At 40.9% G+C, this 14,764-nt stretch overlaps 1 protein-coding gene across 2 annotated transcripts in view; it reads right to left on the bottom strand.

Annotated features, from left to right (window-relative positions):
- Positions 1-14,251, bottom strand: part of LOC124121812 (tetraspanin-18-like) — a 28,180-nt gene extending 13,929 nt beyond the window's left edge. Inside the window, exon 1 of one of the 2 annotated variants that reach the window (XM_048391325.1) lies at positions 14,082-14,251. The gene's annotated coding sequence lies outside the window, so the exon portion shown is untranslated. Of the gene's footprint in view, positions 1-1,186; positions 1,337-14,081 lie in introns of those variants that run through there. The other variant, XM_048391328.1, reaches the window with a different exon arrangement.
- Between the last annotated feature and the right edge of the window lie 513 nt (positions 14,252-14,764).

Here is a 14,764-nt window from a genome sequence, read left to right as displayed (position 1 = left end):
CTCTTACTTATAAATTATGCACGACAATTATATCTGATCTCGTATGCTTGACGAAAGAAGGACCTCACTTCAAAGCATGGGTTATACTCTAGATCTTTGTCTTGTAAATACACTGTCGTGCAAAATAAACTATCCACCTACATTTGACGATGGCTAAAAATGAAACAAACAATAAACTATTTTTCTATGTAGATGTATTTAATACAAGTATCATAGTTTGGGACCTAAAGTCTGCAGTTTCTCGTTGACTTAGCAAGGTAGTTAATTCTTGTTATTTCATGGTTAAACCCACTTTTCAAGTTATACTTTTTTTGCCCGAGAATTTAGTACTGAAACAGTATCACTATATAATTAGGATAGCCATGAACTGCTAGATCTATTTATACAGTCGAACCTCGCTTATCCGGACAATTGCGTTTTCTCAATTATTGTCCGGATAAACTGAATCCCGTGTTAACTGAGTAGAATTCCCTCCCCTGATCAAGTACCCCGAGGCATAAGTGAAATGAATGGCAGATGTGTGATGTTGGAAGGATCGACCGATTAATAAATAAGTACATGGTGATGTTTAGACCTGCACGGCATGTGGCGACAACGACGTTGCTTATTGTAACAGCTGATGTTGGAAGAAATGCATGTTTAGCCAAGTTTAAATAAAACACTTGTTTTGTAAACAGTTGAGTTGTGACGGAGAGGTCGGGCCAACCTGCCACACATAAACATTAATTACAGCCATGTTTGCCTGAGTGCCACCCCCCTTTAACTGCTGACCACATCAAGCCCTTAACTGTTCACCTTTGTGTAAGTCAGTCAAATTTCAGTCTATATCACCTGGGGTGTACTTGAGTGAAAATAACAAAACAGTCGATCAAATCATGTTTCAGAATAAAGCAATTTGGGTGGCGTTACCCTTTCATTGGAATCATAATCACCGTTCGACTCCTGTAAAGAGCACTTCGTCTCAAGATTATACTCTAGAGTGATATCCCGTGGCACGAACAAATAAAACCTGCATACGAGTACAGATCGTCCCTGGTTTACACAACTATTTATCATATCTTTACAAACACCGACACAAACAGGCAATAATGAGATTTATTACGATACACTATATCATACACGAAATAGTCTTTCTCAAAATGTAAATGATATATTGCATTATCACGCTGTTCAATTTTCAACTTACCTGTACACAAAAGGTTTAGAATAAATTCCTTGTAGGGTTTCGGCGGGTGAACAGTGATTTTCGCTGCGTGCTATCACACCTCCGTTATATAGGTGCGCTTTGTCATATAACCCTATTCTCTCTTCGACGATTGACCTCGTGACGTCAACCGCTGTCACGCATCATTGAACACACTCAGTACGTTCGGTATTCAACGCTGAAGCTTTCATGGTGTTTTGGACAACGAAATTGCTTCATTGTGGCCACTTTGGGCATGCTTCAAGTAAACACATACAAAAACACTACTGCTTCGTACATGTATGTGTTGTTTTTTGTATCTAGAGATATGATCAATATATTATTGCAACACTGTTCTATTCAAAGAGAATGGTAAATAAAACGCCATTGCTTTAAATAGCGATATTAATGTGAATAATTCTGGCGCAAGTACAGGAACGACAAAAGTGGAATAGACATATTGAATACCCATCGCCCACTAAAAAATATTATGGCTGTAAAACAAAGTATGCAGACTGAATAAAAAGTTAGGATATTGTTTGTGGTGACGACTAAGCACACAATTTCATAAAATGACCAAGAAAATATTGATGACCCCTAACTTTTTCGTTCAGTATAACATGTGTATCATCAGTATGTTAAGGATTTCTGAGACAATTTCCTTCCACTGATTTACCCACCTGAGCTAGAAAAACAAAACCAGCTGAAACAGCCTCATCTGTTTCATATTTAGATCTATGCATTAAGATTCAGGGTGACAGAAAAACGCTCCACAAGACTGTAGGACAACTTTCCTTTATGTCGAGCAGGGCCAGCTTCCAGCATGTGGTGTCTGCATTCACAACTTCTGTGATACAATCGAACATCCGCTTTCTACGTAGATGTGAAAGAGAGTCATGTTCCTCTTGGTCAAAAGTGGTCAGTTATCAGATAACAATTGTCTTGCCTTTGCATGTGTTTGTGATGGGTGTCACATGTGGGACAGGATACGCTAACATTTTCGCGGACACATCATCACTATTTGAAAGTGATTCATAAAAACATGCTTGTGATGTGGTCGGAGTCGTACAATACACTGCTTGTAGTAAAGATTTCATATTATCATAGGAATCATGTTTGTCGCATTCACTGTAATCAAATTGTTGAACCCTCTTTTTCATAAATGTAGGTATATAGGGCTGATATTTGCGTGGAATTGGGATATAATATTGAAGTTAACGAAAGACGTTTAAGACATACTCATACTGGGTTTAGTTCAGTGATTTCCTGGCACTACGTTGAATTTGAAACCTTCCATTTTAATTCTGGAAGCCAATTTGTCCAGAAACTTTCCATGGCCGGGTCGTTCTCTCTTAAGGGTAAATAAATCATTGTACGTGATTTTATTGCACACTTTGCGGAAATTCGCTATGTCAATTCTTAATAAGAAAAGTTAACATGCTACACACTCGTAAATATTGAGAAGAATATATGAAAAAGATCGGTCAAAAATTAACTTTGCACTAAAACTGATGTCTTTCAACGGTGTAACTGAAAGTATCACTAATTTTTCAGCGTTATTAAAAGTATTTGGTCCATGAGAACAGAACGTGCATGCACAGAGGCGCGTGTTTCCAGCGGGCTGCCAGGATGAGTTGGGGAAATAACGATAATACCCATTTAAATAAATTACGTCGCTGTATTAACTTCAACCTTGTTATAATCGGTGTTCGCTATATCCCTCTTGTTATACCCTGGTGTTCGCTGTATACCCTTCTTGTTATATCCTTGTGTTCACTTTATCCCTCTTGTTATACCCTGGTGTTCGCTATATCCCTCTTGGTATACCCTGCTGTTCGCTATACCATTCTTTTTATACCCTGGTGTTCGCTATACACCTAGTGTTATACCCTGGTGTTGGCTATACCCTCTTGTTATACCCTGGTGTTCGCTATATCCCTCGTGTTATACCATGATGTTCGCTATACCCTTCTTGTTATACCCTGGTGTTCGCTATATCCCTCGTGTTATACCCTGGTGTTCGCTATACTCCTCTTGTACCCTGATGTTCGCTACACTCCACTTGTTGTACCCCGGTGTTCCCTATACACCTCTTATTATATCCAGGTGTTCACTATACCAATATTGTTATACCCGGGTGTTCGATATACCATTCTTCTTATACTCTGGTGTTCCCTATACCTGTTTGTTATATCCGGGTAATCCTTTGATTATATTCAGGTGTTGGCTGTACTCGTTATCTTCGCTTCGTTCTCTGTACCCTACTATTTGCTAGTCATAAGAGACTGTTTCGTACGTTCTCTGTACCCTACTATTTGCTAGTCATAAGAGACTGTTTCGTACGTTCTCTATACCCTAATATTTGCTAGACATAAGAGACTGTTTCGTACGTTCTCTGTACCCTACTATTTGCTAGACATAAGAGACTGTTTCGTACGTTCTCTGTACCCTACTATTTGCTAGTCATAAGAGACTGTTTCGTACGTTCTCTATACCCTACTATTTGCTAGTCATAAGAGACTGTTTCGTACGTTCTCTATACCCTACTATTTGCTAGTCATAAGAGACTGTTTCGTACGTTCTCTGTACCCTACTATTTGCTAGACATAAGAGACTGTTTCGTATGTTCTCTGTACCCTACTATTTGCTAGACATAAGAGACTGTTTCGTACGTTCTCTGTACCCTACTATTTGCTAGTCATAAGAGACTGTTTCGTACGTTCTCTATACCCTAATATTTGCTAGACATAAGAGACTGTTTCGTACGTTCTCTGTACCCTACTATTTGCTGGACATAAGAGACTGTTTCGTACGTTCTCTGTACCCTACTATTTGCTAGACATAAGAGACTGTTTCGTACGTTCTCTGTACCCTACTATTTGCTAGACATAAGAGACTGTTTCGTACGTTCTCTGTACCCTACTATTTGCTAGTCATAAGAGACTGTTTCGTATGTTCTCTATAACCTAGTATTTGCTAGTCATAAGAGACTGTTTCGTACGTTCTCTGTACCCTACTATTTGCTAGACATAAGAGACTGTTTCGTACGTTCTCTGTACCCTACTATTTGCTAGTCATAAGAGACTGTTTCGTACGTTCTCTGTACCCTACTATTTGCTAGAAATAAGAGACTGTTTGGTACGTTCTCTATACCCTACTATTTGCTAGTCATAAGAGACTGTTTCGTACGTTCTCTGTGCCCTACTATTTGCAAGTCATAGGATACTGTTTCGTCTACCAGAAACGAGTAAATCAAATCTTAGATACATCGATCAATATATTGAGGAATAAACTATGTGTATAAAATATGTGTTGACCAACAACAGTAAATATGATGCATCACATTTAGCGCTTTTTGAGAAGGGCCGGTACTGTCATCAGTCAAAGCCCTGATCGAGGATACACAACGCTACTGTGCAAACGCACCGGGGTACCTCGCACGATTTGTCACGAAAACACATTAAAAAGATCAATTATTAACAAAGATCCTGAGAAATCGATAACAATATTTTGGCCTAGATATGAGAGTAACCTTAAATCTCGTCTGTTTATTTTACCATGGAGAAATCAATCAAGCCTAACGCACCAATAGATCGATTTAGTAATGAGAGTGAATGTCACGCTCCCATGTGTATTGATCTTTTCCCTACACTGTCAGGATCACGGGTAATAGACCCCCATATTGCCTACCCACGCCATAGAATGCCGACGTAAACGGGTTCAGATAGTCTCGTGTTGTCCTCAATACAGCACACCCGTCTATGTAAAGACCATGTCTAATCTTCACCGTTGGTATTAACGTCAGAGGGCAAGTCATTAAGCTGTCGAATAATGGGAGAGGGGTCTACCTTTAAATAGGCGGTTGAGGCTAATGGCAAATGAGAAGGTATTTACGAAAAGGGTTTCAGTAAATTACAGAGCTGAGCTGACGGTTTTGTTCTCTGGCGTGGACAGAGAGAATAAAGGATATAATATACAGGTGGATTATGTTATGCGATTGGGCAGATGGGGTGTGTCACGTGATTGGATAGGTGGAATATGACACATAATTGTGGCAGCGCCCAAAGGCACGAGTACTTCACAGTATTCCAGATATATCACGTGATATACATCATTGGGCGTGCCAGAACCTTGTAATTGTGGGTTCGAATCCCTGATTATGTTTCCGGGTTTGATAGCACCAGATCGTGCTCGTGAATCTCACCAAAGTAAGTCTCCTCTCACGCCGTGATATAACTGAAATACTGTTCAAAGCAGTGTTCGACTCAGTCACTCCACTTCACAAATGGTATAAATAGCTGTTCCCATGCCGGTAATACACATGAGACTACTCAGTGTGTGTTTGGATTGCTATAAACGGATCAGTGATTATCTACAGCAGAACCGTATAGAAATCTTCAGTATCAATCCTAAAAATCATTAAAAACATCATTAAGAGTTCCTATTCGGTAACCAGTCTGACAGGCATTCAACAGAACGGGACGCCTCAATATACTGGCTGATTGATAGTCCGCGGGTTACCTGCCTCATAGGATTTGTTTATGTGCGCGAAACTTGCTGTAAAAAATTTGATATACTCGTATAACGCAGGTATTTTGCGACAGGCAGTTCATGTCACGACATCTCTGGCTAACGACGTCATGGCTAGATCCAGTTGCTTACAAGATCAATTAACAAAGTACTTAATAAATAGATATAATATATTTTAATTATTGGACCGTTCTGAATTGGTTCAAGATTTTGGAACCGCGTTTGAAAATATATTTTTGTGTTGATGTTGTTCCTGTTTAAGATAATGGCATGTATCAGATTTCACATAATGAGACAGACCTCTCCAGCTAAGGAGACAAGGCGACAATGAATTATTCAGCCCTATCTCTCTGAAGTCAAATTGGCTTGTGAGACATGCTATATATTGCTTTCACTGAACGTACACAACCACATGGGTTGGAGGCTGCTCGTCATGTATTATGTAGTCTTGATGTTGTTGTTGTTGTTGTTGTTGTTGTGCAATATACAAGATTCTTGTCTTTGTATTCAGTATTGTCGTCTGGTATTGAGCGTACATACTTGTAATTAGTGATGAAGTGCTGTATTTAACTGGATAAGCATATATCCCCCGGGAAGAGAATTTATGTAGGTCAACTTCTTTATGATGAGGAACACGACGTTTCGGAGTATATGCTTACTCCTTCATCAGGCGAAGGAGTTCATCCATCTGATTGAGGAGTAAGCATACATGTATACTCTGAAACGTTGTGTTCCTCATAATGAAGAAGTTGACATCCATAAATTCTCTTCCTGATATGTATCACTTCTAAATGCCTTTCAAAGACTTCTATATCACCCGGGTGAAGTTTTTCTTTGGAATTACTTCATTCGCCGATGAAAATATCATAAATGTATGTGTGCGCGCGTGCGCGTGCGTGTGTGTGTGTGTGCGCGCGTGCGTGCGTGCGTGCGTGCGTTCCAACGTCAAACAGGTACTGTATGTCATACAATATACACATCATACTGCATCGTAAAAATTACCATTCATAAAGTTAAATATAAGATAAAATAAAGATGCAAATATGAAAAAGAAACTGTCAAAGATGAAAATGAAAACAATACATCTTATATACGAACAAAGTCAAACAAAATAATAAATTAAAAAAGGTTCCGCATAAAACAATCACAACAGGTATATCCAGAATGATTCAGGTGAGCTAAAAACTTGTCCGGAACAACTTAAAGTTCGCATTTTTAAAACAAAAAACATATCTGAAATATGTATGAAACTCGAGGGATTTGTCTCCCAGACCCTAGAGAAAGACTCCATCCGAAGTCTGGAATGATTTGGTAAGTCTAGATTGTCTCAGCTCCGAAATTAGGAATTGTTCTGGGCTTCATTTGTATTTTATTTGTTTTTATTTTTAGATAGATATAATTAAGATATAACTTTATTTCTGGGACTCAATGTCAGTCTATCGTGTGATATTTAAGACTTTTTAAGGCGGAACTATTTTCAACCTTCATGATTAATACCGTGATTTTCAGCGTAACATTTCACCAAAGAGGTAAAGGTCTCAGACCTGCATCACTTCAGGCTTTCCTCCCACATTAAGCTGAACGCCGTGATATAACTGTAATAATGTTCAAAGCGGCGTTAAACCCAACTCACTCACTCACTCAGATTAACACCTGAAAGATCAGTGACCTTCAAACCCAAACCATAGCTATTACATATAGCCTATGTCTTTCCTAAAACCTAAATTGTGTTGTTAGAACTGGTATTGGAAGGACGTGTACTGCTTGGATTCTTGCAACAAGGAAACATCCACTGTTAAGTACACAGATAAACACACAAGACTTCGTGTATACACAATTAATGCCGCACTTATCCCCCTCCAGCCACAGCCGACTACACGGGGCAGGCAATGAGATGTACTTCGTGTATAACGCAGCTGCAGCCGACTACACGGGGCATGCAATGAGATGTACTTCGTGTATAACGCAGCTACAGCCGACTACACGGGGCAGGCAATGTGATGTACTTCGTGTATAACACAGCTACAGCTGACTACACGGGGCAGGCAATGAGATGTACTTCGTGTATAACACAGCTACACGGGGCAGGCAATGTGATGTACTTCGTGTATAACACAGCTACAGCTGACTACACGGGGCAGGCAATGTGATGTACTTCGTGTATAACACAGCTACACGGGGCAGGCAATGTGATGTACTTCGTGTATAACGCAGCTACAGCTGACTACACGGGGCAGGCAATGTGATGTACTTCGTGTATAACGCAGCTACAGCTGACTACACGGGGCAGGCAATGTGATGTACTTCGTATATAACACAGCTACAGCCGACTACACGGGGCAGGCAATGTGATGTACTTCGTGTATAACGCAGCTACAGCTGACTACACGGGGCAGGCAATGTGATGTACTTCGTGTATAACACAGCTACAGCCGACTACACGGGGCAGGCAATGAGATGTACTTCGTGTATAACGCAGCTACAGCTGACTACACGGGGCAGGCAATGTGATGTACTTCGTGTATAACACAGCTACACGGGGCAGGCAATGTGATGTACTTCGTATATAACACAGCTACAGCTGACTACACGGGGCAGGCAATGAGATGTACTTCGTGTATAACACAGCTACACGGGGCAGGCAGTGTGATGTACTTCGTGTATAACACAGCTACACGGGGCAGGCAATGTGATGTACTTCGTGTATAACACAGCTACAGCTGACTACACGGGGCAGGCAATGTGATGTACTTCGTGTATAACACAGCTACACGGGGCAGGCAATGTGATGTACTTCGTGTATAACGCAGCTACAGCTGACTACACGGGGCAGGCAATGTGATGTACTTCGTGTATAACGCAGCTACAGCTGACTACACGGGGCAGGCAATGTGATGTACTTCGTGTATAACACAGCTACAGCCGACTACACGGGGCAGGCAATGAGATGTACTTCGTGTATAACGCAGCTACAGCTGACTACACGGGGCAGGCAATGAGATGTACTTCGTGTATAACACAGCTACAGCTGACTACACGGGGCAGGCAATGTGATGTACTTCGTAACTACACGGGGCAGGCAATGTGATGTACTTCGTGTATAACACAGCTACACGGGGCAGGCAATGTGATGTACTTCGTGTATAACACAGCTACAGCTGACTACACGGGGCAGGCAATGTGATGTACTTCGTGTATAACACAGCTACACGGGGCAGGCAATGTGATGTACTTCGTGTATAACGCAGCTACAGCTGACTACACGGGGCAGGCAATGTGATGTACTTCGTGTATAACACAGCTACAGCTGACTACACGGGGCAGGTAATGAGATGTATTTCGTGTATAACGCAGCTACAGCCGACTACACGGGGCAGGCAGTGTGATGGACTTCGTGTATAACGCAAATCAATTATCTGACAAAAGAACAAACAAGTGTATAACAAACGTCTTGTCTCCCGACATTCAAAACATATTCTATTTCACTTGGAAGGCTGATGTGATACGACGGCTTTCGTTATGTTTTTAACCACCTGAACAGAGTCTTGTCCGCGATGAGGGGGTGTTTGTCACGCGTGTCTTCAATCAAATATTTACCTACGTGCATGTTTAATCATACCTCGGCTTGTTTTCTAAACATGCAAAGAACAAAACTTTTTTTCAATTCGGTACCGTTCTTACTGTTGAAATTGTCCGCATTAACTAATATCCGGCAAGATTATCTGTGTATATTATCTACCCTGTCAGACGAATCTACAGGTTTCATAATTTATGATTGCAATGATAAGCGTTTAAGCTCTGAAACTATCAAATTCCAAATCATTGTCTAGTGGAACAAAGGGTTCCAAACCAAGATTTACAAATTTATGATTTCTCTTGTATCTGATTGTCGAGCCATTACGCCACATGAATATTTTACGGGCGAATCGATTTTAGATCAGATTACAAAAAAACAAAACGTTTATACAATCTGATAACACTGATGAAACACCATCTTCCCGAGGCAAGCGTGTCCACTGGCCTATGTCAAAGCCTTGTTTCTACAAGACAATGATAAAAAAGACTTTGACAAAAAGCTAGTGGACGCTGTTGCTCGGGAAGATTATGAAGTACAGGTAGGATCCATGTCATGTCCCAACCTACAGCCAAGGAAGGGCATGTGTATCAAACCCAGCTACAACCTCATTGTAGAGTTCTGTTCATCATTGATACAAGGCAGGTTGTACATACCCAAAATACAGGAACCATCTTATATAACAGTGAGTGAGGTTTTACGCCTGTTTTAGCAATATTCCAGCAATATCAATGCGGGGGACACCAGCAATGGGCTTCACACATTGTACCCATGTCGGGAATCGAACCCGGGTCTTCGGCGTGACGAGCGAACCACTAGGCTACCCGACCACCCTCTTGTATAACAGACTTCCCCATAGAGTAATATAGCGTTGTAATCGTACGACATTCCATCACAGCTAATAATGTAAACTTTGTAATTAAAAGACCCTACTGATGTAATCTATGTGTTCTGTTAGCGATAAGCCTAGAGGACAGTAACGCTCCATTCCCTATGATAACAGCGTGTGAATACACAGCCTGTCCCCGTGGCTGACGACAGTCTGAAATAAACCACCTTTGATTCATTGTTATTACCATAGGTTTACAATAGGAACCGTCCGGAATAACGAGGTGTCCGGACTAACGGGTTTCAACTGATAAATATTTGTTTATAAGTTTAAACTTAAGACACATGGTATAAAACGTATATATTCAACTAACTTTGTTGTAACCTTCTTAATTCGCCACATGACCGTTTTGTCTCTTAGCCTGATGGGTGAGGTAAGGTGGAATGGGTCTTAAATTATAACGTCGCGTTTAAGTTTTTTGCATTTGTATAGTGACGTGCATGCATTGTTTGGGTGCGTGTACCTGCACGGACTAATGTCGGCTTAGAGAGCTACCCCACTGAGATACCACGCCACATAGATACACTACCCAGACACATTATACTGACACCGAGCCGACCAGTACCTTTAAATTCCAAGCACAGTCTGTTAACGTTGTTCGGTATGACATTGCCGGGGATCGAACCACCGACCTTCCGCTCTCCGTGCAAACGATCAGTCCTAATGTGAATGTCGGGACAATTTCTCAACCTGACTAAAACTAAGGAAAACAGTTTTGTATTTAACACACAGAAGTGGTACACTAATCATTAATTATAGTACTATTTTTGAACGTGCAGAAGCGTCATTACACAGACCAAGTCAAAGCTGGACGTTTATAGGCCATCAGTTTGAATTTTCCCCGCCCCTCGATTTTGAAAGTGGATAGATGTATTGCTGTAGTATTGTTAAAAGGGGCTTAAGAATTCGACTAGCTCAAGGTCAACTAAATAGAAATGTGCATCATGAGCATCGATCCACGCAATTTGGATACGATGACTTGCATCGACCAAGTCAGCGAGCCTGACCACCCTATCCCGTTAGTCACCTCTTACGACAAGCATAGTCGCCTCTTACGACAAGCATAGTCGCCCCTTACGACAAGCATAGTCGCCCCTTAAGACAAGCATAGTCGCCCCTTAAGACAAGCATAGTCGCCCCTTAAGACAAGCATAGTCGCCCCTTAAGACAAGCATAGACGCCCCTTAAGACAAGCATAGTCGCCCCTTAAGACAAGCATAGTCGCCCCTTAAGACAAGCATAGTCGCCCCTTAAGACAAGCATAGACGCCCCTTAAGACAAGCATAGTCGCCCCTTAAGACAAGCATAGTCGCCCCTTAAGACAAGCATAGTCGCCCCTTAAGACAAGCATAGTCGCCCCTTAAGACAAGCATGGTTGCTGAGCACTATGCCAACCCGGATCTTCACGGGCTAGAAATGTTTTAAGATATATTGGCATAATAAAAGTGTGAATGTATGAGAGCTTTCTTCTGTGGACATAAGTAGCTCTTCGCAGAACTCAGAAACACTAACGTAGGCCGTATTGGGATTGTTTTATGGCCCTTAAGACGGCAAAGTAAAAACTGAGCAGGGAAACACAGGTGTATAGATACAGCCGTCCTGGCCGCTAGCAGAGCGCACACTCGAAATCTACTCAAGTCTCATGCATACACATGTTTAAGGCCGTCAAGCAAATACTTGACTGTATATGAACCAGGCAATTAACGTTTGAAAATGTCACGCACGACAATATTTACCCATAGTTTCAGGTTTGTTTAGTTTGGAGCTTTGGTAGGTATATAATAGATCGCAACGTTGACAGCGGAGTCGCTGATGTATGGGGAAATGGGGTTGAGAAGCGAAGAGTTGGATCAGGTTTCGCCATAAACATAAAACGTTTTGTTTGTTTTGTTTGTTTGTTTAGCTCCGCACTCAGCAATATTATATATGACGGCGGCCAGCATGTCTGGACCAGACGATACACTGGTCTTCAGCACCCCACGCCTGTCGTAAGAGGCGACTAACGGGATCATATGCCATTTGCCTGGATCGATGCTCATGATGTCAATGACTAGATTGTCTGGTCCAGACTCGATTATTTACAAACGGCCGTCATATAGCTGGAATATTGCTGAGTGCGTTGAATAACAAACAAACAAACAATACAATGCTTGACATCATTAACAAGTCAGCGAGCCTGGCCACCCGATCGACAAGCATGGGTTGCTGAAGTCCAGTTCAAACCCGAATCTTCACAGGGTCCAGATAATGGTATCAATGTAAGAAAGAGTCGGTGTGATAACACTTCTTTAAAATGTGCTCACTTTTCGGGATCAAAATTAGATATTTGTTGTTAACACTGTGATAGAAACAAGCAACTACATAATTGAAAAGGAGCCCCAGTGAGATGGGAGATTCAGAACCTGAACCTGTGGGAAATCTAGACTTGCTTCATTTATTGCTATAGCAATACGTAATGGAGAATTCAAGAGAATCTTTTGATTGCTAATGAGAATCAATGGCCCCCGATTTCATTCTACTTTCGGAATCAACAGATTCTAGTAATTTCTCCGACTTAAACCATGTTATGCTTGATATTATTTATCTATAATTTTGCATAATGACCTTTATTTGCGTCAGTTTTACTTGATAAAATTCACGTTCAAAATGGTCAGTGAATGTCTGGCTCAGAATCAGCTGTAACAGCATCAGCGTGACGTCAACACAAGGGGTTAAATAAGGGCTGAGCGGAAGGGAAAATAATATGGTTCAGGGACTGTGCGACAGACGATGGGTTAATCTGCAACCAGACATTTAGAAACGGAAATGAAACACAAATGCCCACAACGGGATTAAAAAATCACGATTGATTTTGAGATGAGCATCTACAGCGCATGGTGATAACGGTAATACATATGCGGTTATTATTGCTGTCATGGCAACAGTTATGCAACAAAGGAATAGCTATCCCTGTTTGGTTAAATGCCGCGCCAAGGTTAAGATGAAGGGGACAGTTGGTATTTAGGGTCAATAATAATGATAATAATAATAAAACGCGCATTGTATTTGAATTATTATTATTATTATTAGAGGTTTGGCGCTATATCGGGGGATATTGAAGCGTTACTGAAACACGTCACATGGGGATGAGGAATTATGTACCCACATACTTACACGGCTTAAATAAAGCTTATGTAGCATTGTTACCGCGGCAATACAATGAGGTTAATTGTTAATCGTCGAATGGCATGTTTAAACAGGTGAATTTAGTAATCTCGAGCTAATTTCCATATATCAGTCTGATTTAATTTAATTGAACACACTATCCGACTATTAAAAATCACTTTGACTTTATCAATCAGTTGAAAAGCGTTTTACGTAATACCTTATGGCAATAAGTGTTTGCTAACGAGACAGGAATATGTTCTTATATGCATTCTTAGTTACACCATATGGTTTTTGAATAAGACATGGAGATTTACTTATGAACATTTTAACATACCATATTGTTCAAATGTGTTTTTGAACGAGACACGAGATTTACCTGTAAGCAACATTCCTGGTTCATGTAAAAAAATACGTTTCTACGTTCTCACATACTCAAATACACATATGTAGATACAATGTAGCGTTTTCTTCATGACCCGAAAATAAGATATGGGTCATAGCATTGGTAACACATTTAACATCGGCAGAAAATACAACTACGTGTTTCGCGTAGAACGACTGTCTCCTAAAGCTTCAGCGTCTTTGAGTATCCCAGGTGATCTATATGGAGGTCATGCTGACCTTTACTTCTGTTACCTATCTTCGGGGAGGTGATCAATAGTCGTCTTCATCTCCATCATCACGTTTTGACGGTAAGATCAAAAGACGCTACACAGGTAGATAGATACAACATAAGACAAGCAACAAAATGCCCTTACCTTGTTGGAAACTATACTCAGATTAACTACCAGGTATGTCTGGCCATTCCTTGTCAGGTCCACACAACAATGCGGGGTATAGCGTCGTCGTTTCAATTAGTTCTGCGCATGTGCGAATCGGTCGATAATCAAGAGATTGATTGTATCACGGCTGACGACCCCCGACAGTGAACAAAGCTGTGATCCCGTTCATGTATTAACATAATATCATATGTCTTACGCGGATTAGGTGTTCTCTGGAACATAGGGTCTTCAGACCGTGTTGCAATAGGCGTTGTCTGTGATGTATCTCCATGTCGAACAAGCGCTCGGTGGGGGAGATCACTGAGCCACTGAACGCGATGTTGGACAAGGAAGTGTAAATTGATTCTTGATATACAATAGGAACATCACTAGCCGTGTGGGGTGGTCAAACAATTGTAAACAGTTTCATTTCTTGATTTTTGCGTGAAAATTCCTGTCACAAGGTGGGACAAATATGCAATAGAAAAGATATTTAATTCTTTTTATCAACAAGTATTGGACTTAACATGTTGTTAAGTGTTAGTTTTTGCTTAAAGTAAGACGAGTTCTATGGATGAACAACTTCTTTATTACAATTAGAGCGACGTTTCGGCGTAGATCCTAACACCTTTATCAAGCAAGTGTCTAATTGGTCTCGAAATTTAACCTCTCGTCATCGT

The sequence above is a fragment of the Haliotis rufescens genome, unplaced genomic scaffold, assembly GCF_023055435.1.
Source record: "Haliotis rufescens isolate VD_foot unplaced genomic scaffold, xgHalRufe1.0.p SCAF_10, whole genome shotgun sequence".
Taxonomy (NCBI): Eukaryota; Metazoa; Mollusca; class Gastropoda; order Lepetellida; family Haliotidae; genus Haliotis; species Haliotis rufescens.
The sequence above is the reverse complement of the archived record's forward strand: the minus strand, read 5'-3'. Positions and strand labels throughout refer to the sequence as shown.